The 23,382-nt window shown below is 45.9% G+C and overlaps 1 protein-coding gene across 17 annotated transcripts in view; it reads right to left on the bottom strand.

The window, feature by feature from the left end:
• Positions 1-12,257: 12,257 nt before the first annotated feature.
• Positions 12,258-23,382, bottom strand: part of LOC135917624 (CUGBP Elav-like family member 2) — a 562,919-nt gene continuing 551,794 nt past the window's right edge. For 16 of the 17 annotated variants that reach the window (XM_065451194.2, XM_065451193.2, XM_070528146.1 and 13 more), the window contains one exon: positions 12,258-22,202. The gene's annotated coding sequence lies outside the window, so the exon portion shown is untranslated. The remainder of the gene's footprint in view (positions 22,203-23,382) is intronic. The other variant, XM_065451179.1, reaches the window with a different exon arrangement.

Below are 23,382 nucleotides of genomic sequence, written 5' to 3'. Positions count from 1 at the left end.
CTCTCTGCAACACCATCACCGTAGCCGCAGACCCTGCGGCGGAAGCACCTTCTTTCTATGCAACTGTGTATATATATATATATATATATATATATATATATATATATATATATATATATATATATATATATATATATATATATATATATATATTCTTGTGGAGTATTGACACGTCAAATTTTCTTCCGCTGCGGATTCCCTGACGACCCCGTTCGCCGTCCTATGCCTGTCTCGCGAGCCAATAAATGTCGCCTTTGAGAGGACCCGGCGGGGTCAACAACAATCACATTGCTTTGCCAGTCCCGACCGGAACTACTTTCAGGCACGCAGGGCGCACACCCGAAAACGGAGGCGGGACGCTACACGAGTAGCAGCAGTCGAAGACAACAGTGCTCGCATGAAGTGGAGCTGGAATTTGCTCGTTTGTACTCGTCTTACGAGTATTCGTCACGATAAAGGTTTCTTTCGTGAAGGAACATGCTTATGAAAACGTCTCGAAAAAAAAAGAGAGACAAGACTCGAGGTCAGAACTTCAGGATATAAACAACCACCCGTGCGATACGGCGCATTTGCTCAAAACTGTCTTCAAGTTATGTCCTCTAACCCCGCCCACCTCCCCTCCACTGTGAGCAGATCGAGTGGCGGGCTAGAGTACTGTGTTTACTCAATAAATTATACTCTCTCTGTGAGCGTGCAGAGCTGTTCTACGAATCGGTGCTCCCATTTGGGCAGCGGGAAAGATGCGAGGCTGCTTGCAACTGCGAGAATCCGGTATCACAAACTGTAGAGGGAAGGATTCGGCTTTCACGACGAGTCGAACTATGTCGCAATGTTAGACGATATATATTACCGTTTATATATCAGTTATAATTTTCTTCTTGAAAGAAAAAAAAATTAATAACAAATAAAATGTGCCCAGCTGCGTGATTCTTGCGGGAAATTCACTTTGCAAACAGCTTCGCATTCGGTCAAGACGCTTTGCGGCGGGACTGGCTTCGGTTTTTTTTTTTCGTTTTCCCCTTACGGTGGAAGTAGTCACGAAATGTGCCATATGGACCGCGAATGCAGTCGATCGCCTTCACATTTCCGCCGCAGATTTGACTTCCTTTTCCAAACGTGTCACGAGCGGCTTTTAATTATTACACTATTCTTTAGGAATTCTGCACAAGGCTTTGAATGGATTATTAACAGAAATGCGTATATTTCGTGCCATCTGCTGCTGCTATACAGCCGCGAATTCACAACAGCCGAGTCCGAGAGAGAGAAAAAAAATACGCAAGAGAAGCAGCATGAAGTGGAAATTTAGTGGAGCGACGACGTGCTGACGCATAAATTGAGTTTTATGAAAAACGCTTGAAATGTATGAATCGTATATATGTATGAACCACACCCGTTCGTGTCGCTCAATGATCGGTCGTTTTAAAAGCGTCGCATACACACGTGCTAGCAAGTAGGGGCAACCTGTTTCCGTTTGAACCTTCTTTAATTAGTTAGTGCTCAATTTTCGAAGCCAGTCTTCTTTTGTATTTCTTTTTTATGTGTTTGACCGGTTCACCGATTGGGGCTGCGCATTAATTCGTTCATAGTTCAGCAAATGGCATACTCAAACTAAGATAAAAAGATAGATTAGTAAATTAAGTGGTACAAATCGTCACTTTTACCGATGGCGCTTTAGCAAAAAAAAAAGAAAATTACGTAAACGCAAGAGAGGATCGATGCCGCCTCGGTGAGAACTGGAGGGCAATTAAGCTTCGCCTTTTAGAGTGGAACGCCACAGCAGTCGAAGATCCCTGACTGCTTCTCACGCTTCCCGGCAGCTTCAGCCTATGTAACCGTAATGTTTACCGGGAAGCGCTGGCGGGAAACGCTATGCACGAAGGCGGGTTTTCTGGTAGAAACGCGGCCTCGTTCGTGGGCCGCGATGCGGCGGACGCGAGCGCCATCTGGAGGTTCTGCAAGGAAGCGGGCGCGCCGCGCCGTGACTTCCAAGATATTCCCCGCCCGCACGCGCAAATGGCGGGCGCCGAGGCCGGTCTATGGACGGTAAAAACTCTGTAAAAGTGGTTTGTCCGAGTTCTCGCGTAACATATTTATGTTTTCTCGAATAGTCGAATTACAGTCCGACGCCACCATGTGTGTAGGTAGTGTGTAAGTCATACTTTACAATTTTGCTACGTATTTCAGTTTCAGAAATTCACTTAGTTTAGTAACTTCCTTGGGCCATATGGAAGGCCTGCGTATGAGCGGTTAAAAAATATCGCCTAAAGGACGTCCGACACTGGGCACCGGACGCCGACGCCAGATTTTTTGCGACACGGAGCCCTTAACGCTATCAGGTTAAAATAACCTACCAGCGCAACATGTTCTGCTTGTCATTGGTCGATCAAACTTGTCCATGGATACGAAGCTAGCCTGTGCGAAGTCCCTTACTCGAGTGATGTCTTCCCGTTGGTAACGGACTTGGTAAACGGCAGTGCTGCTCGGAATGGTAGAAAATAAAACATACGTAGTTGAATCGCCAACGCACAACGCGCTTCCTAAAAAAATACGTTTTGCAATTTCAGCCTTGCACGCTTGTGTGCGTCGCTTCCTGTGTCCGCGTGAAAATGTTTCTGCTCTAAAACACTATTGGGGACGAGGACTTACGGAGCCGCCATCTACCGGAAACGCCTCGCTTGCGTAGTATGATGGATAACTCGTCGCGCCCGATGCTCATAGGTTTGGCTGTCGGTGCTCAATAATACCACCCCGCGTAAGCCCTCCTGGACATTTCTGTAAGTACTCTCGAAATGAAGGACGTTTTTTCCGGCAAAATAGTAACCTTAGGCAAACAGAAAGCCCAGACTCGTTTACAAATGCTATCTCTTTACCGAATACGCACACTGAACGTACGCTGTGAGGATGGGGAGGTCAATCCCACCACTCGTAACCAGTTGTCAAGATTGCAGTCGGGCATGGATTAGATGGTAGCTGGCCCGTGCCGTCGTCCAACTTATCCACGCTGAGAACGTTGTTGAAGGGAAGGACTGCTTCTCATCGAGAACGAGGAATATGAGATTTATTCACAATATCTGCATGAGAACGTTGCAATTCATCAGTCCAGCATGGCTGAAAGAGAATGCACACTCAGCAGCCGCGCAACAGCTGCTTATAAACACTCTGTCCTCCATAGATCCCTAGGTGAAGGAAAACGGCCCTTCAACCTTCGACCGATTCGTAGCGTCCAAAGCCATCGTAGCCGACCCGCCTTCGAGGGGGGGGTTACACACTCACCTCTGCGCAGGTTTCCCTTACCACACCAAGGTGAGAGGGTTTTCGCAGACATGGGTCTTGCCCTGAGCAGGCGCCTCTCGATCCCCGAGTTGACCCCGCAGACAGTGGCCGCCGCGTCTGTTCATTGACTGACGACTTGTAAGGCTAGTGAGACGGCGCCGCAAAACATGCTGTTCCAGGAGTTCCCCCGCTCCAAACAAACTGTGACGGTGACGGCGAATCCACTAACAATACTTGGTCCGCCGACTGCGTCTAGACGTCTCGGCGCCGTTCGGCTGGGGACGCGGCGCATTGTCGTCCTTACAAAGCGAGTCGTCGCAGCGGGCCGGACAGGTTTCGATGGTCACTTCCCTGAAGGTCGCCAGCCCCCGCAGTTCGAACGTAACAGCATTTAGCTTATTTTCGTACGAGAGTACGCGCCCTCTCAACATGGATACGTGCGCTAACGACCATGCTCCTACCGAAGCCCCACAAAAATGAACATGTTCGCACACATGTCTTTGTTTTCCTGTGCTTGCAACATTTGCGGTAACTATACTATAGTCCTCAGCGTGAGATACCTGCACATTGCGACATGGACGCATGCTTACATGCAGATGTCTGTCGACTGCACTATCTGCTAGCGACCGAGCAATGAATTTGCTGTCGTGGTGGTCAACCTATCAGGCAGGCCACTGTGCCTAGACTCTAGATCTGTGTTGGCAACCGGGACACCCCTTTAGCCCAGCTCAACCCTCGCAACAGTGCAACACTACTTCTACGAAGAGCGGCGATAACTCCGTCGACTGGAAAGTGTTCCATTTCGGCCCAAGCCTGACATCGCCCGAGAAATCTAATATCCAAGCATTGATGGTGAAATTTCGAAAGTTCTTGGCGTTATCACCAAGCGGACTTGGCTGCACTACTATTGTTCGTCGCAAAATCAACACTGGCTCCCGTGCACCCGTTCTGCACAACCCTCGTCGTGCTTCTGCTTTTGAACGCACTGAAATTACAACTCAAGTGGAAGATATGTTACAGCGTGACGTCATATCTCACTCGTTCAGTCCTTGGCCGTCCCCAGCAGTTCTGGTGAGAAGGACGGCACTACGCAATTTTACGTAGACTTTCGCCGCCTAACAGCATTACTAAGCCGCATGTATACCCTCTTCCCCTCCTCGAAGACCCCTTAGATCTGCTTCACGGAACCAGATTTTTCACTACACTCGACCTCCTCTCCGGCTATTGGCAGGTCGGCCTCAACGAGAATTATGCGGAGAAGACTGCTTTACTCAAATGATATTGCGCAACAAAAAACGATGCGGACGTGAGAGGATGACACACCTTGCGCTTGGTGTGTCGTCCTCTCAGGTCCGTGTCGTTTTTTGTTGCTCAATATCATCTGAGTAATGCATTACCAACTTGCCCGGAATGCTGCTCTCATTAAGACTGCTTTGATCACACCGGATGACCTGTACCTGTATCCTTTTAACCGAATTCCTTTCGGGCTCTCTAATGCACCTGCAACGTTCCAACGACTAATGGGCCGTGCCATTGGACACTTGAAGTGGTCGATGGCGTTGGTGTCTTTGGATGACATTACCGTTTGCGCTCCCACATTTTCGGAACACTAACGGCGTTTGGAGCTCGCCTTCCGCACTCTAGATGATGGTGGGCCCCGCATAAAGCCTTCAAAGTATTTCTTCGGCTATTCAGAAGTTACCTACCTAGGTGACGTTGTTAGTTCCCACGGCATCAGCCCTGACCCTTCAAAGCTACATGCTTTAGCAAGCATTCCGCCTCCTACAACGGCCACACAAGTTTTTTAGGCTTCGCTTCCTACCTCCGCCGTTTCGTCTCTGGATTTGCCGCTCGCGCTGCATCCCTTCATGAACTTCTGACGAAAAATCATGAGTGACATGGCCCTGAGCAGGAATAAGCCTTCCAGAACATTAAGGCGGCCCTGACGACTCCACCGACACTCACACATTATCAAGAGGACGCCCTTAGCGTCATACACACTGACCTCAGTAGTCTTGACGTTGGGGTGGTCCTTCTACAATACGACTCTGTAGGGAACGAGAAGCCTGTTGCCTATGCCAGTAGCCGCCTCAGTGAAGAAGAGAGTCGGTACCGCGCTTCAGAACTTGAGTGCCTCGCAGTATTCTGGGCCATTGAGATGTTTCGTCATTACGGCCACGGCAAGCATTCTACTATTGTTACTGACAACATTGCACTGCGCTGGCTCTAAACAAAAAAGACCTAAATGCCAAACTTGCCCGGTGGGCCCTCAAACCTCAAGAGTACAGCTTCATGTTCGTTGACTGCAGTGGTTCTTGTCACCATGACACCGATTACCTCTAACGCAACCCTGTCATTACTAACTACTCTGCCCCAGCACTCGCAGTACTTAATTTTCGAGTTGCACAATCAAATGATAGCGAAGTCTGCAACATCGGCTATATTGAGGACGTGTCGGACCTCTGCAGCCGTGTTATTCCAACCATGACGGAGGATGCTAAGATGAAACATGTTCTGAAGGGCATTGAAGACGATGCGTTTCAAATGCTGCTTGTCAAGAGTCCAACCATAGCATCCTTGCTCTTCAACCTCTATCGGAGTTTGCACGAATTTTGCCGAAAACGTAACATCGCCCGCCAAAGCATCCCACAGGCTGACTCCGTCCCCGCCATTGCAGTTGCCGCCAGCCAGACCAGAAACCACCTGAGACACGCATAGGAATTTGGGATCTACCCTGCCCTTTCCCATTAGGCATGATTTTTTTATAATACTATTTGCACTGGGTGCTTCACGCCAATCGTAACAGCAAATAATCCTATTTGCACTGGGTGCTTCACGTCAATCGTGACAACGTCGATGGTTGGTGTCCCCTACAGTTCGTCGACCACCTACTGCCGAGGGAAACTGATTAGCGCAGTTGCGGAGGCAAGAACTGAAAGCTCATCGAACTTTATAAGACCTCAATTTTCACTGCAGAATGTCATTCACGTTCATGTCGAGGGAACAGCCTCACAAGCGCTTTTCGATACTGGGGCCGCCGTTTCCGTCACACATGAACATCTTTGTAGTAAGCTAAAAAAAAGCCACTACCTCACTCTTTGGGACGACACTCTGCACTGATGGCGCGCAGCGCATTCATCATACAGCGGTATGCACCACCTTTGTAGTCATCCAAGACGTCTTGTAAATCAAAGGATGTTGCCATCCTGTTCGCATGATGTCATCCATGGGTGGGACTTCCTGTCAAGTCATAGTGCAATGATCGATTGTTCTCGCGTGCATATGGCCCTTTCACCGTTATGAGACTCACCATCGGTCGGCGCCGAAGTCGGTGTTCGCGAAGTCTTCGTTGATGCTGATACTGATTTACCTCCGGAGACGGCGGTGCTTGTGACCCTATCATGCGCTGCCGTTCCAGAGTTCACTGTGGCATTTACGCCATCTGACATGCTTGCTGACCGCAAGGACTTATTTCTCCTGTTCCCCGTCCTCCCTGTTGGGTCTGAAGTCATATGTAATCCGCGCCGGTACCCAGTAACCATAGTGCGTGGCGAGATCTTGGGATTTGTGCAAGTTGTCACGTGTATTGGAGGTCGAGACGTTCACGATAATGCCACCCCTTTAAATATTTGACGCCTGAACTTCTTTTTCGTCACCACCTTCAGCAATTTTCGACTTCGCCATCACCGGATGCAGGCCTTTCGTCATCTCATCGCACCCAGCTTCTTGCCCTCCGTAAGAGTTCATATTGGAACTCTTGACATTGTAATTGTGCTCACAGCACAGTGGCCAATCAGTCTTCATATTGTGTTCACAAAATTGTTCTCTTGCAACTGACTTAAATTGGTTTTGTAAAGAATAAAAAATACAATTTTGTGGACACAGTATGAAGACTGTGATGGACCACTGTTCGGTGAAGCGCGCCAATAAGAGGGCAACTGCTGCTTCATCATGGTCATGGAGCGTATGCATCACACTGCGACTTTTGGCCGCCCACATGTAGCTTCTGAACAATGAGCCCAGTTCTAGGCCATTTTTGAAGCGGCTTGCATATCTTCTAAGTCGGTAGAATGTCGCCAAAAATGCTACTGGTCACTAAACAGAAAAGCTCGTCGCTAAACAGAAAGTCGCTAAATCTAGCTACAAAATGGCCTAAAAACACTGCCTGTTCTGAGGCATCACTAAATGCACCCGATTCGAGTACATTCGCAAGTGTAGCAGTAAATGATCTCCCGAAATCAATTGGAATAAATTTTAAGTTCAGGTCGAATGGCGTAAATCTCGGAGCGGTTGAGCTCGTTCGCGCGAATCTGAACAAATCACCGTCCGTTTCCCACGGCTTTCCGACCAATGAATACTTCACGGCGGCTTTCAGGTATACATCAAAGGCGGAAGCGTGTTTGACCTGCATAAAGCTCGGGTAATTGCCATCGCCGTGTTAACAACATGCGGTGAACAATTCAATTCTTCTTTCCCGAATGTCGAGAACCCGGAATATTAAGGGACAAGGAAGAACAAGTGATTTCTCATGCTAGGAAATCTAGGTTACTTGTGTTCCTTTGAATCGTGCTCTGTTTGCAATGTTTCAATCTGAAAGTAAACACAGACTCTAAACTGTCATCATCCGTCATAAGACTATATTATACAATATACACGGGTGTATTAAAGGTTTTATACATCTACTGCGCTAACTAAAACCGTTCATGATTTGGCAGTAGCGATTATTAATGTTAACCAACTGATGAATTTTTTTACGTATTTGAACAAAGCATTTCACAAAGTTTCTCACAAACAGTTATTGTATAAACTAAATGAATTCCTCGCAAACACGCACTTGATAATCTAGTTGTCAGCCTACCTAGGAAACTGGCAGCAGTATGTTGTTTACAAAGGCCACTCTTAAAAACGGCTTTCAGTACGCACTGGCATCTGACAGGGATCCATGCTTGCAAGCGCCGCTTTTCTCGTATTCATTAATAATAGATTAACAGATATTTCAGTTACAATTAAATCATGTGCTGACGCTTGTGGTACTCGGAGATCAGAAGTTATTTTGACCGAGAAAAGCTGAATCAGGACTTCCAAAGACTATTGAATGTCAACTCTGGCAAATCTAGACCAATTTCGAAAAGATTTTGATGACTATTACTCTGAAATGAAAACCTATAAAATTTAGGTTTTGTGCAAATAATCTGCTTCTTAATAAAAGAACTCTAGATATTTCGGACATTGGATGAATAACACCCTTCAGTGGTCAAAGCACATTTACCACGTTACTGCTAACCCAAACCGAAAACTGTTCTTTCTTCGAAGAGCTATAAATTCCCAGCCCCTGCTCTTGGGTTGATAGCTTGTAAAACTGTTGCCTTACCACTAGTAGACAATGCTTCTGTGATATACGACTCTGACTAAAACTGATATTGACAAAACAGAGAAAAATTTGGAGGACGCTTAAGCTTCGCCTTCAAGAGTGGAACGCGACAGCGTTCCCGTCCACCCGCCAAGAGGTGTAAGACAGTGGGCTACGGCGCAGCGACTACGCGCCCCGCATCGGACGCGGTGAGCGTCGAGCAGCGCCGCGTTCGGCGCGGCAACGAAATGTGCGCCTGAGCAAGCGACGCACGCCCGAGCCTTAGAAACAGCGCGTTTCTAAGGCAACACCGCATTCACTAGAGACGCTTTTGTACCGCTTTGAAGCATCCAACTCGTGGCTGAGTGGTAGAGTCTCCGTCTGACACTCCGGAGACCCTGGTTCGATTTCCACCCAGCCCATGTTGCAAGTTGCTTTTTATTCATGAAGTGCCTGCTGGTATTTATCGCTCACGGCCAACGCCGATGACGCCGACGACACCGGCTTTTCTGCGACACGAGCTCCTTAACGCTGTCGCGTTAAAATACAAGAAACAAAATGAACCATTCCACTCTGTGAAGGCGGATGACCAGCGAAGCTGTGTAGCACACGACAAAGAGGCGACGCAAAATTTATAACAAAGGTATGAACGCATTTACTCCCTTGATCGGTGATCATTGGGACGAAAGGTACGCACACGTTTATTTTTATACATACGCGTTCATTCGTGCTATGCATTCTTTATATAGAGTGGTGTTGATTTCCCGACGATATATTGAGGCAAAGAATTTGAGACCGAAATCAGCGCAACGATTGGCAATGGGCCAGTGCTGTCAGCGCCTTCGCCGAGGCAGGGGCAGCATGGGAACGCTAGCATGATGAGTGGCATCGGCAAGAAGACAACGAACGCGAGAGCAGTTGCACGAGCCATTGCTGACGCAGATAGTTTTTGCTCACACAGATTTGCTGAAGGATACAAGAAATGCATGGAACCCTAGCCATAAACAGCTACGCTGTAAAGTGACGTCCGAATTACACATACCATTTTGGGACTAATAAAGGAAAAATCAGACATCCACCCGTTCGTAGCAATTGCCACGAAGGAAACCCATACGGGATCCTCGAAAGAAAAGGCTCGCAGCTAGTTGAAGAAAAATTTTCCCATTATTAATTACCTCTCTCCACCTTGCGGGTTTTTGCAGAACTATTAGGTCAAACATTTTGGGACGCTATTCAATAACAGCTCTCTTGGCCAAGGCTAACTTACTTGGCTTCTCCCAGAGGAATTTCTGTTCCCGCGTGAATTCTTACCGGCTAACTTATGGGCATACAACACTGATACACCAAAGTAATCTCCGTTATCCGTATATGCCACCAGATAAATACATAATTTAACAGTTACTCCCTTTCGCACATGCATTCATTGCTTCAAGTACTCCTTTTTTTTGAGAGTCGTTAACGGCTGGAACAGTCGAACTAATGATAAAGTTTTTATTTATCTGACCTAACAGCAACAGATTTATCTGAACTAACAGCAACAGCGCCACTACGAAAATGGCAAGTGAAATATTGGCCCCGTATTCCATAGATATTTCACGAATAGACATTAACATTTCCGTTTTTCTGTGACGTAAATAACTTCTATATGATTTTTTTTACGTTTTGAAGCGTCCCTACAGGTAATCTTTCAAAAACTGCGCGCCTTGGCTAACGAAACAACTAGCATACTTCACAAAATTATGACATTTCTTGGCTTCGGTGCTAGCAATTTTTGCTTTTTAATGTTGGCAAGTGTTGCGTTTCATTTTCCCAAATTTTGTCATTTTGTTTCATAATCCACTGTGCCAAAATTCCTATTGGGGATTGCAGTATCAACAAATCAACAAATAGAAGCACCGTCCATTATGTTGGTACATTCACCGTTTATCATTTACATGCACGGCCATTACACAAACCTGAAGCGTCTACGTAACTATTTTACTTCACGATAGCTTATAATATAGCGCTGCCAAACGTTTGCTATATTTAAATTTCAATGAAATTCACTGAAGTTCCCTAAAGCTTAGTGGAAACTTTAGCGACCTTGTCTCATTTCAGCGACACGCTTCAAAAAGCTTTTGCAACACTGGATTGTAATGGTTCTTTATGTGTGACTGATAATCAGGTCTGTGATTGACAAGGATATACCTCTAAGGCATTTTTTAAGCCTAGATAGATCTATGATATTGATATATGATAGAGCAGAAAGAGAGGGAGGGAGCGAAATGAGGAGGCTTGTCTCCCCCTCTCACTCGAAAAATACCTGGTACGCCGCTGCACGACGCAACAGTCACCAGGCCACGCCCACCTTCCCTGCCGGTTCCCTTGTTTGGCTTTGCATGCTGCCTCACACTTCTGGCCTTTCTTTTTGAACTACTTGCACACTACCACGGTGCGTATCGTATCACTGATGCCACCTCACCTGTGAACTGTATCGCTGAGCCTGTCCCACCATCGCCGTATCTTCGTTGTCGGGGTCGCGAGACGGCGCACGTTAACCACCTGAAGCCATATTACGACCCCCTCGTATCTCGTCTGCTCCACGAGTCACTAGGATGGCTCCTTTACACACACGGGGTCAATATAACGAAGCACACGGGTCTCGTTTCCTGGATAGAATTTTTAGCAAACTGGATAGAATTTTTAGCAAATTTGCTTGCATGAGCTGCTGCATGTGCAAGTTTTGTCGGCCTAAATCACCTCAGTGTAAAGTGAAAAAGTAGTGTACGAGAGTTTCACTAACTACAGCAACAGCACTACCATAGGATCCGCCAGTGTTTCAGCTTGAGCTTTGACGCTAGATAGCCGTTGTGCAGCCGAAGGTCATCAGATTTGGCTACTAAAAGCTATATTGCGGTACATTTTGTTTGCTTCAGTGTGAAAACTTTTGAGGTAGCAGAAACTCAAGTTTATCGACAATTACCTAGGCCATAACATCTCCACGGCCCCTTTTAAACTCTTTCTAGCACTTTCGTTCACTGTAAACTAGAATGTGCATCTACAGTGTAGATCCATTAATTCAGTCTCACTACTAACATTGAAGCTGTAAAGAATCGTAGCACACATAATTCATCTCCTCCCACCACTCCAACGTTTCCAGCATATCAATGAAAAGAGCATTACGCTTTCCATCGCTTTCTTCACATGGACAGAGAGCACGTCTCACGTTGTTTCACAAGAAGTATAACCACGATCTCCATCTAACAGGAGTTACTTTCCTATCCTTCATTTATATGGCCTTGTCGTGAAGTCTCTCTTCCTCATTGTACAAACCAACAATTTCACTCTGTCGTTTCTCAAACATGTAATGACTGGAACACAACTCGACCACCTCTATAGTGCCTATAACTATTCAAGTGACTTTAAATGTGCCCTTGAAGAGCATGTTTTGACCCAATATTTGTGTTCGCAGTATTTGATGCCCCACTCTGTTCTATAACGCCCTAAAGTTACTTAAATAAACAAATAATAGCGCTTTGCTGTGTTGCAGACATGAAGGCTGAGAATTTTCTTGTTCGTTTGCACAACTAGAAGCATGCTTATCGAGAAAAAGCACGTACTGAAAACGAAAAAGAAATCACACAAGACCAACAGCTTCCATTACTCTGGGTGTTTTTATTCAAATTCTCGTAAACCCGAAAGAAAAAAAAAAGCTTCTCGGTGCAGCATTGCAGTCAGCACTGAATGAAACAGGGATGCGTACACAACTCCACTATTCCGAGACATGACCAAAGAATGAGAATACTAAAGAAAAACAGGGTAGAGGGTGGACAGGCATGATACACTGTCAAGAACAGAAAAGCCAAGGGCACACGAACAAACCTACATATGCTTCGACAGCGAAAAATAAGCCTTTTTTTTTCAGTGGGCCCATGATATACCACACAGTGGGCACAAGGTCAGGGTTGACAGGTCCCCCAACCCATGTATTACTTTCATTCATTACATGGGCACCAGCAAGGCTCTAGCGTGACACTGCTTGTTACCCTAAACAAGGGAGCACAATTTACACCCTGCAAGGGGAGTGAAAAAGAGTCAAATGCCGGGTGCAAACCAGTGCACCCTACTGTGTCAACACCCTTTTGGAGGGTGTTAACTGCACAATCACTCCTCTTTATCCCTAACAAGGCGCATGTACACAGAGTCGGAAATAAGCAGTCTAATAACAAATTAAAGGGCAAACTTCGCATTTTTTCTCGCTCTTGTAATGCATTAGAGAAACCACATGGACACAGAATACCCTTCAAGTACAGGCGGCAAGAAAAAAATGTGGAGACGAAGTTAAACGAAATTTCGAGAAACAGACTCAGAAAAAAGCAAATGCGCCCTCTTTTAACCACTTCAGCAATGGTCACTGCTTTTGTAAACATGCAGAGGCATATCTTTACAAGGCTGTTGAACAGGAAATAACGAATGTGACAAAGAAAGGCTGGTTACTTAGTTTCCTGTCCGCTTCCAAACAGGGTGCGCACTTCGAGACACCCGAAGCTTAGCACTGCTCACAGCATGCAACTTAGTAGACGTGCTATTACTTGACGAGTGATACCAAATATATCTTTTTAAGCATAGCAAAACGAAACCACGCTGAGTGAAAAGTTTTTAATTCGATAAGTGTGGGTCTATGGAGCCTGAAGAGGGGCTCGCTACAATTGCAAATGAAATAAAAGGGGAAGTGAAGCCCAGCACGAAGTGAAACACTATAGTGACGGGTTCCACCATAGTTGAAGTGCACAAAACCACAGATGGTCACCTCGTTGCCACTTTTGCAGTGTGTCCAAAGCTATCACTACAGCGATGTGTCTGCTGTTTCAAAGCTCACAACAGTATAGGCAAGCCAGGGTGATCGACGTGCCATTACTTACGATTTCATAGGTATACCAATGACGCCTGTGAAAACGGCATAAATTTGGCTCTAAAGCAGGAAACAAGGAAAACACTACTCTACTTAATAATATGAAGAGATGTTTCTGCCTAATTTGCTAAAATGAAACGACAACGGCTGTCATACTGAAGGAACCTTAGTTAACCCCATAAATTCTGTAACTGGAGTGATAGCAGACGAGGATTCAGCCATGGAAGTGAGTCCTTTGTCTGCAATCACTTCTGCAACTGAAGCCGTCTGCAACCAACTGGGTTTGTACATGCAAGTTTGTTGGTGAACACAGTTATCATTCCTCGGCCCAAACAATGCACACGTAATGAACACTACAGGTCAATAAGGAAAAACAAGTAATAATGAAGTTTGCAGGACATGTCAAACTTCCCTGCTTCTATTGTCTGCGACTGCTTGCTGTCGTCAAACAGAAGAAAATAACCAATTGCTGCATAAAGATGACATGCTGATGTCAACACCTCAGCTGGGGCAAAAAAACAATAAACCTGCACAGCGACGTAAATCAGCAGGTTTTGTGGCTGAACAAGGCAGTCTTGCTCAAACTAGAGAGAAATCAACCATGAATTCCACAAAATGCGTAAACTCAATGCATTAACCTCAAAGCTCAACATCTGGTATAGGTCTGTGTCACAGAGTCGCAAAACTTTCACCATACACAGTAGTGTCTTCATACAGAAACAAAAATAAAAGCTATGTCTTTACTTCACAGTAAGGTATATGCTCACGGGAATTTAAGCATAAGCAGCTGCAGGGAGAACAGGCAAAACAAGAAATCAATAGTGAAAGAAAAAAAAAAGAAGGAGGCCGCCTTTGAGGGCCTAACTCTTTTTTTGTCTTCAGGTACAAAAATAATCGCCTTTGCACTGTATAGAAACACATAATGCTCTCCTCCTCCGACCACGACCCTCGTATTTACTTTTTTTACCCCTCTTATGTCTGTCTTACATTACACACACAAGTGGTAGTTTCACTTAACTGTTTTTCACGCACAAATACACAGCACGATTCACAAACACGAACGGGGTTGGATTCGGGACAAGAGGGGAGCTGCAAGACATATGAAGAGGCTCTTTTGTTGTTACTTTCCTGAAGGCATATATCTCTCTATAAAGTGACTATACATCCTGTATCGATAGTCAAAAAGAAAGGAAGATCAACTGAAAAGCAACTGTGTATGCCGTCCCTCACATGCTGAATCCGTGTTCAATATACGAATGCACATGTGTATGTCTATGTATGTGTGCATGTGAGGCTGTTAAGTGGAGAAGGCTATAATGTGCTTTTCTTATGTCCACGTCATTTTTTTTTTCTGGCTGTGTATGTCCATAGGGGCGGTGCACATCTTAGGGAATCGCATCGCAAGTACATCAGGGTGTTCCGACACAGTCTGCAAGATGCACCACTGAGACCCTCAGCAGTGCTTGCAGTCATGCAACAGCATCACGAAATTTTCAAAGGCTGGCTGACACCACACATTTGAACCTGAATCACTTTTTGTTAAGGGTTACAATGTATGCAGCCAACACAGTGTGTGTGGAACCGGGAGGGCTACGCAGCAGTGAACAACCAGATAAGCGGCTCACCCGGATGATACGCTCCGGCGGGCTGACTTGTGCCAACGATGACACCAATCAAACTCGCCAAAAGTAAACTTTGTGAACCTCTCGGATACTACTAACACAGCTTGCCACAGCCCACGGACTTGACAATAGCACTTGCTTACTATGCTGTGAAGCACTTTAACAAGCTCAGGAAACTTTCTTCCCCCTCACACCACTGTCTTAATGCATTCACAAGGCTCAGAGAATGCGAAATGTGTGCTTTTGCAAAAGCTGGTCGAATTTTTCAGCCTAAAACGACTATCCCATGCTTAGTTTCTTTTCCTCTGTATCACCCTCAACATTATTACAACAACCTTGAAGTATGCATGCCTGTAGCTCTTCCATGTGTTTAGTACTTTGTCATGAAAAAAAAAACTAGTTCCAAGCGTGCTTCATGTATGTTCTTGTGACGATGCCAAAAGGCAAGGCTGCATTAAAAGCTCCACTGTTCCATCCTTTCTACTGGGCCATGTCACCTTCTATAAGGACAGCTTGACCAGAAGGTGAGCCAACATGTTCTACAAACTTTTTGTCTCCCTACTTACAAAATGAAAAAAAAAGAAAAACTGGCCACAAATAAAAATGCTAGAGCAATGTTCTTGATGTTGACTATGTTAAAGTCTCCTTACAATGACATCATTTTGGAAAGAAGTGATCAACAGATACTGAAAGAATTAAAAAAACACCTTTTGGACAAACCCGAGCGCCAAAGCGATAAAGACGGCACGCTTAACCGACACTTAAAGCTAATAAATTAATTTAACACCGATGCAGGGGGACAACAGCAAGGCAGGACGACTTGGGAGAGAGGCCACAGTTAGACCGACAAGAGTCGATTTTTTTTTTCTCACAGAACTGGGTTTTTAGACCACCACATCATGGGCCCGTCCTCACAAAAAACACTGGGGGCCCAGACAACGAACAAAGACGGTGAACGGCACACGTCACACGAAAAGTTGTCAAATACTTTTTCCTCGGTTGTGCATGCAGGGCCATCTGCGCCAGCATGCACGCACATAAAAACAGTGACATCAATATCTCTCTCTCTCTCACATCTGTTTTTGGTTTCTTGTGTCTCAAGCATTTGGCACAAATATATATACTTCTTGCACGTCCATCAGGCAACCGGACACGGTGCGACAAAGGCGGTGACATTGTGTCCCATTGTCAAAGGGTCTCCTTACACATGGAGCAGGAGGCTCGTTTTGCTGTTCTCGACTTGTTACGCGTCGTTCGTTACACGCTACAGCTGACTGACACGACCTTGGTCATTCTTGTAGACAGCGTCAAGGTAAGAAAACTGTGCATTGCCAAGTATGCCTGCGCTCTGCACCCAGAGGCGCAGATTTGGAGCGGCAAACCAATTCTGACCACTAGTCGTCTGCAAAGCCAGCAGCACGAATTGGACCAACAACGATCTCGGGAACTGTCCAGCTATTAGCCACTAACTGACTCTTAACTATTGTACACCCTCTAGGCTGCGATCTTGTGACAATTCTCATGAACCTTGTATGCATTTCCTTCCTTTCAGCACTTCCCTGCTATGAATGACGCAGCATGTTTACATGCTCATGACGTTCATGGCAGAAAAATACGGCATGCGTTAATGCAGACAAAATATACTATAGCCGACAAAAATTGCACCCTAAAAGGGTGTACAGTAATGATGTGTATCATTTACATCACAAATAAGGCCCTTTGTACACTCTAAAGGGTGCAAATTTTAAGAATGAAGTTAACTAAGCCATTTAAGGCGTGCCCGCCAAATCATGCAGCTCAATGGTACTTTTAGGAGCCCCAAGCAAAGTAATGAGTCTTTGATATCTGTGCATATTGCATTGTAAGGGCTTATTATATTGTTATAGAACGAGTTTTCCCATTGGTGGGAAGCAGCATTAGCCAAATTTCTAATAAATGATCACAAAAGCCAGCTTCATCCGAAGGTTCAGCCACATGCTTAAGAATGGGTAATTCTCTTCTTTTAATCAGAGTTTCCTGTGGCAAGTGAAGTGTTGCATCTTCAAGCACCTGCTCAGCACTTTGATAATACACCATGCCTCTCTTTTGAGGCAGTTGTTAAATGCAACATTTCTTTTACTTACATTTTGGTAGAACAGGCAGATATGCTAATGAGAAAAAAACAGCAGGGGGTAAGACCACACATACTAAGCTTGTCTCGGCACGCATGACAAAATTCAAATGAATGAAGAAGAGGCTCGGCATTCCTCTTTCAAATGCTGATCGATATGTGCCAGTATTGTTGGCAAAGCAGCAATAGCCGACAGAATTTTGGCGAGAGGGCACGTACTACTGTCAAGAATCTGATGCCCTTTGTGGTGTGCTTGAAGTCTCACAGAAGTTGCTGCCATCTTGTGAGATGACCTTATCTTGCATTTACCTGCACTCTACTTGGATTTCCTGGCAATATAACACTACACATGAGCATTACTTCACTGAAAAGAAGTTGTGAACATGATGATTACCATGCAGCAAACGTGCACCAAACATGGGGTAAAATCATTGACAGTACAGTAGTGAGATTCCAGGACAGTTTAGACGCGTTGATCCCTTATCAAGCCGTAGCAGACGATACGAGCCGTAGCAGACGACAAGGCAGAAATCAGTGTTTAAGAACGTACAATAGTCTAATGGATGATGCACCAACATTACAGCTGTACAGATTTTGAACATATGCAAAGTAAATCAAGAGCTTTGAAGACTAGCTAGCCAAGTGTCATCGCTCAGCTAGCTTATAGAGCATTTGATATACAGATTAATCCGTTGATACAACAAATTCATTTGCTAATTATAACTATTCTATAAAAGCATTCCGAGACGTGCCAAGCAGCAAATTTAAGGGTAATAGTGATTCTCTAAAAAAATGTAAAATCTACAAATCTTGAAACTTCGATCTGACCACTAGAGACTTGCAACATGAAAACACAAGTGTTCAATCTTTTTTCAGTAGGCTGCGGGCACAAGAAAATGCTTTAGGCATATGTAAACAATAAATCAACTGCATTTTAAGGTTTGCTAGCATATAAAGTGTGCAATGTACTTGAACTTGCTAAATAAATCTTCCATAAAGAAAAGAGCATTTAAAGACTCTGCAATGGCACCAAAATGTGAACGACAAAACAAAAAGAAACAAGTGCTGATGTGTTCATGCAGTCCAATTCTGTCAGACAACAAGCCATAATTCTGACAAACACCGAAAAGCTGAAAGAAACACGAAAAAACAGAAAATAGGGGCAGAAAATTGCAACTGGCCAAAACAGGAATTGGACAAAAATAATACAAAAAAACTACTATATTACACTGTTACTAAGGGTTACCATTATGCATACCCTGACTGAGAATGTGAAAAGGGGAAGTACAGCTCACATGCAGTACAATTCAAAGAAAAAAAAATTGCAACCACAAACTATACGAGAACAAAAAATACTTGGAGGAAAATCAAGAAGAATGCAATCAATTGACAAGAGTCAATGCAAAATGAAGGGAGACAGAAATGTCAAGCACAAAAGAAACATGATTACACAACACCAACCACATAGGGAAAAAAAAAGGACTGCCTTTAGTTAACCATCACGTGCCACAAACACCTCCACACGTGTATCAGATAAACCTTGTAATCCTTATCATGACAACCACACACCATAGAGATAAAAAAAGACAAAAAAATTTGGAAACGCTTTTTGTCAAACAACACAGCTTGGCTGGACACGTCTCGAGGCAAAGCAAAACACACATACTAAACGGAACATATCTGCCAGGTGCTGTCTGCTTCAAGCGTTCGTTTTATCAGCTTCTTGTGTCATCATATCTAACTCAAGTTGCCACATGGACACACCACACCACCCCTTGACTTTGTCAACACTTGACATTGAAAAACGAAACAAAACGTTCATGACATCTCGGAACTGTGCGCCAGGAAACAGTTCCTCTCCATTTTCTGGCAGGTCCCAAGACAACTTCTTAGACAAAACGGAAAAAAAAAAGAAGTACACAGACGGCAACTACGACTTAGTGCGCCGCCATTTTACACTTTGCACTATTTTTCCACATTTTACGAGCAAGGACAATGAGAAATCTCACCCTGAAGTCATTCCTGGCAACAAAAAGCTGCGACGGAACCTGTTTTACACACACAGTACGCACGTTCATCGAAAGACAACACAGACCAATGGAGCGGCCTCCCGCATTCACTGCACAGACCCACAGGGCCCAGGAAGTGGTCCATGGTTTGGCATCTGGTAGAAGGAAAGCTGCAGCATGCAGCCTTCACTAAGAGCACACAGGCCATGAAGACTGTAAATGGATTGCTCACTGAAATTTTGTAGTGGACGGCACTTGCCAGACTTTTCAGGGTAGATGAACGTAAGAGACTACATTGCTGATCCTCTCACTCCACGGATGCATCGTGACGTGTTCATCACCACCAAACGGCTACCATGGCAACAAGTGGCTGTTACGGGATGCTGAGCAACGCTGCGATTGGTCTACAGACTGAATCCCCGATTTGGTCTGCTGTGTGAATGTACACTCGGCCACTATATATTGCGGGACGCAGGAGTGCGTGGTGAAACGGCCCTGCTCCCCTTTTAGTGGTGCACCCTTGGTGTCGAGACTGACGCCTGCACATATGTGCGTCCCTACGAGACTGCAAGTCTGCATGTTTCCACGCTTCCACCTTGCGCGCCAGCGACATCCAAATGTGGCCACGAGGTGCCCCTCTTGTGATATGCACTGCGGCAACTTTCATGGACAAAACTATGTGAAGCATGTTTAGAAGCGTGAGCTTGCGTGATTTCCGTTGTATAAACGAAGTTTTGTCCGTCGAAGACGCCACAGCGCCAATCGCAAGAGGGGCACCTCGCGGCCACACTTGGATATCGTTGGCGTGCAAGGAGTAAGTGCGGAAACACGCACGCTTGCAGTCTCGGAGGGACGCGCGGGCGTCAGTCTCGACACCAGGGATGCGCCGCTAAAAGGGGAGCTGGGCCGTTTCACCACGAGCTCATGCGTCCCGTAATATCTTGTGGGCGAGTGTACATTAGGTGGCAAGCAGGTGCAGTGTATTTTCAAGCCTCACTTTCGTGAGATTTTCCGGGACTCAGTACTGGCCGAGTCAAAGTAGGCGGCCAACAGTGCTACCGGCGCTGTGCCGATCCCACTACATTCACGCTGTGCTCACAGCACTGTCGGCCGCACACATGGACGCATTCCATGCCAAGTCACGTGACATCTCCCGAAAGTGATTGTATACCCAAAGGTGATTGCTTGAGGGTACCACCACAAAAGGTACACAGTTCATGTATTTGTGGCGTGGCACTTTGCGGTGTCAGCACATCTGTTCTCACACTGGGAGGAGACAGCATAGTTAGCCTGGCTGAAGCATGTTTTGTGTGGTTATCGCGTGGTGTGGACTAGACATGCCGATGTCATGCGTTGCCAGGAGGAAAATACACCGAAAATATGTTCCTTGTCGCCCTCACTTTACAACTGTAAAACCTGGAGAATTCGGGGTCAGTCCTTGCTGACGTTGCTACAGCCAAGGCATTTACGGGAGCTCCTCCACACAAGCAAGTGGCGATTCCCTTTACATATGCAGCTATGGGCTGACGACACGTCACATAATGTGGTAGAGAATTGGTAAGCAAGAAAAAACGAGGAAGAGATAACGACATAGGCTGAGCTGTCCCTTCTTGCCTCCTTGTCTTTCCATTACCACTGCCTTTGTGTCCACAGGGTAGAAAGTCTCAGCTAGCAAATGTTTCATGGCCTGCCTGTCTGACTGCTACGGATTGCCAGTTAATGTCTCATAAACCAAATTAGATTTTGTGCCAGCCAAACCATGACGACACAGGACCAGTTCGTGAGTTGCTTGCCCCGGGCAGTTGGTCCAGTTTCAACACAAGCACGGCTCTGCAGCGCGGTGCTAAGCTGCAGGCATAAGCTCTTCAAGCTCGTGCGACAGCGCGCATGCACACAGCGGTGTACGTCACACCAAGGTATGACGCGGCAGTGCGCGGTCCTGTCGTACGACAACCAGTACAATGCAGGGAGGCTGCTACACAAAATGGCAGTATGTGTTAATGAATCAATGTTTTCCTTGCACAAAACCCCAGCTTAGTGGTTGTGCATATATGGCTTGCACACTCCTTGTTTGGTTCATTATATGCAGGGTGGCTAAACTTCAATGAGCCAGTGAAAACAGAAACACACTCCCAATGCACATCACTGTCTGGACCAAATGACACGGATCAACACTACAGAGAAGGACAACATGTGGCTCGTTCAACACATTCCGGCCAGGCCTGCCGGTTTCATTCAATACAGTCTAAACTTTGAAGGACCAACTGCCTGGGGAAAGCTTCCCTGTAGGCCTGTGCTCGACTGAGAACAAGATCTAGCACAGGATTGGGAAAGAAACATCAGCAAAAAAAGGCAATAAAGAGGGGCAGCAAGCGCTCTCCTAACCCCTCCCTTTCACAGTTGTGCAGATGCTGACAAAACATTTTCGACCAGACATCGTAGAAAGAAAAAAAAAAGACAAACAATGAACAGCAACATGCCACAGCGCAACACAATGCACTTTCTCTGTCTCAGAGGAGAGTCTTTCGTCTCAGCGTCTCTCTCTCTCTCGTCCGCCCGCTCTTCGAAGGTGAGAGGAAGGGACTCAGTGGGGTGTGAAGCATTGTGTCATCGCTGCACTGCCGACAAATGGGGTGAGAGAGAGAGAGGGAAAAAAAGAGAGAGAAGCACAAGAAACTGGCGAAAGTCTCATGGTCGTTTTCTTTCTTTCTTTCACTCTCGGCCTCTCGCTTGTTCCTTCCCTTTCCATTTTTTCTTTTGGCTTTTTTTTCCCCGCATCCTCTTTACCGCTCGCTCATTGCTGCTTCATAAAAAAGTCTGCCAGAGGTCCGCGCACACTGGGAGGGTACGAGAGGGGTGTTGCTGTTGTAGTGCTGGCGTGCGTACGCATGTGCAGGCTTAAGCCCAGGACTGCTCACGTGACACAGGACAGGAGACAACGAACGTTCTAAAAGAGAAGAGGAGGCAAAAAAAAGAGAGAGAGAGAGGGGATAGCAGAAATGAAGCCATTGGGAAGAGGGAGGGAGGGGGGCAAAAAGAAGCAAAGGATAACTGTTAGGGAGCACCCACACATGGGAATGACACGTGTGGAAGGGGGCCTACGAAGCAGAGGCAAGCAGACTTCTCCGGGGATTCTCGAGTGACGCAAATTCTGAGAAAATCTGAAAGGTTGAGCCACGCTCGCGAAAGAGGAACTTGTGTCCATTTGAAAGTGGCATAAATCTACAGTGGAAACACAAGCACGTTACTTCGAAACAAAGCTTGAAAATTGTGAAAATTTATAATTACGTCTCTTTTTCACTTTTGTCCTATTTGCTTTACCTTTCTTTTATTGCAAATTTCCTCTTTCTTACCCCGTTATCTTTCTTGCAGCCACAGGACAGTACGAGTGTCCACTGGAAAGTGAGGCAGTTATGATCCTCACGGCCCTTCCCACTCTTTCCCCTTTTTCGTCTGTATAAACACCCACTAAACAATAGCTGCTATACTACTAAAACATAATTCTTTTTTAATTTCAGCTACAATGTACTCTCTCCGAGGTGACCCTACTGGATTACCTCGTGCTTTCACGATACACTCAGGTGGTTGAAAACACTACTTTTCACCCTCAGTAGCTCTTACGTTGCGTTACCAGCTGTCCACACATGGGGTCACTACCCCTGCCAACTTCCTACTCTAGCGAGCCTGGTCTTTACATTTACCTCCGCATTCAGAAATGTGCCTTAAATTGAAGCCACACCATGACTTGGTCAACGAACCTTTCCAGACATGCGTAGCACAATGACAGCGGCAGCCATGAGGTAGTACAGGAAGTTGTCGAGTGTTGGCCGCTATTGGAGAGTCGTCCGTCTGCCTTGCCTGCAGCGTGTGAATCATGCATGGCCCTGCATTCCCTTCTCCCACAATGCCTTGCACTTAACTGCCAGCAGAGGCAGAAGAGCTTCTTGTAACCACGGTCGCCAAAGCTCTGGCTTCCCATACTGCCTTGTGGCTGCTGCTGACGACGCACGCGCATTCCCGGAAAGGTACGTTCCGGCTTAACATCACGCCTGACAGCAACGTGCCGGAGATGCTCTTGGCCTTTCTTTGGCCGCGTCCACGTGAGGCGTTAACTTGAACTGGACTTG

This window comes from Dermacentor albipictus, chromosome 10 (genome assembly GCF_038994185.2).
Source record: "Dermacentor albipictus isolate Rhodes 1998 colony chromosome 10, USDA_Dalb.pri_finalv2, whole genome shotgun sequence".
NCBI lineage: Eukaryota > Metazoa > Arthropoda > Arachnida > Ixodida > Ixodidae > Dermacentor > Dermacentor albipictus.
This window is presented reverse-complemented; position numbering and strand designations above follow the sequence as displayed.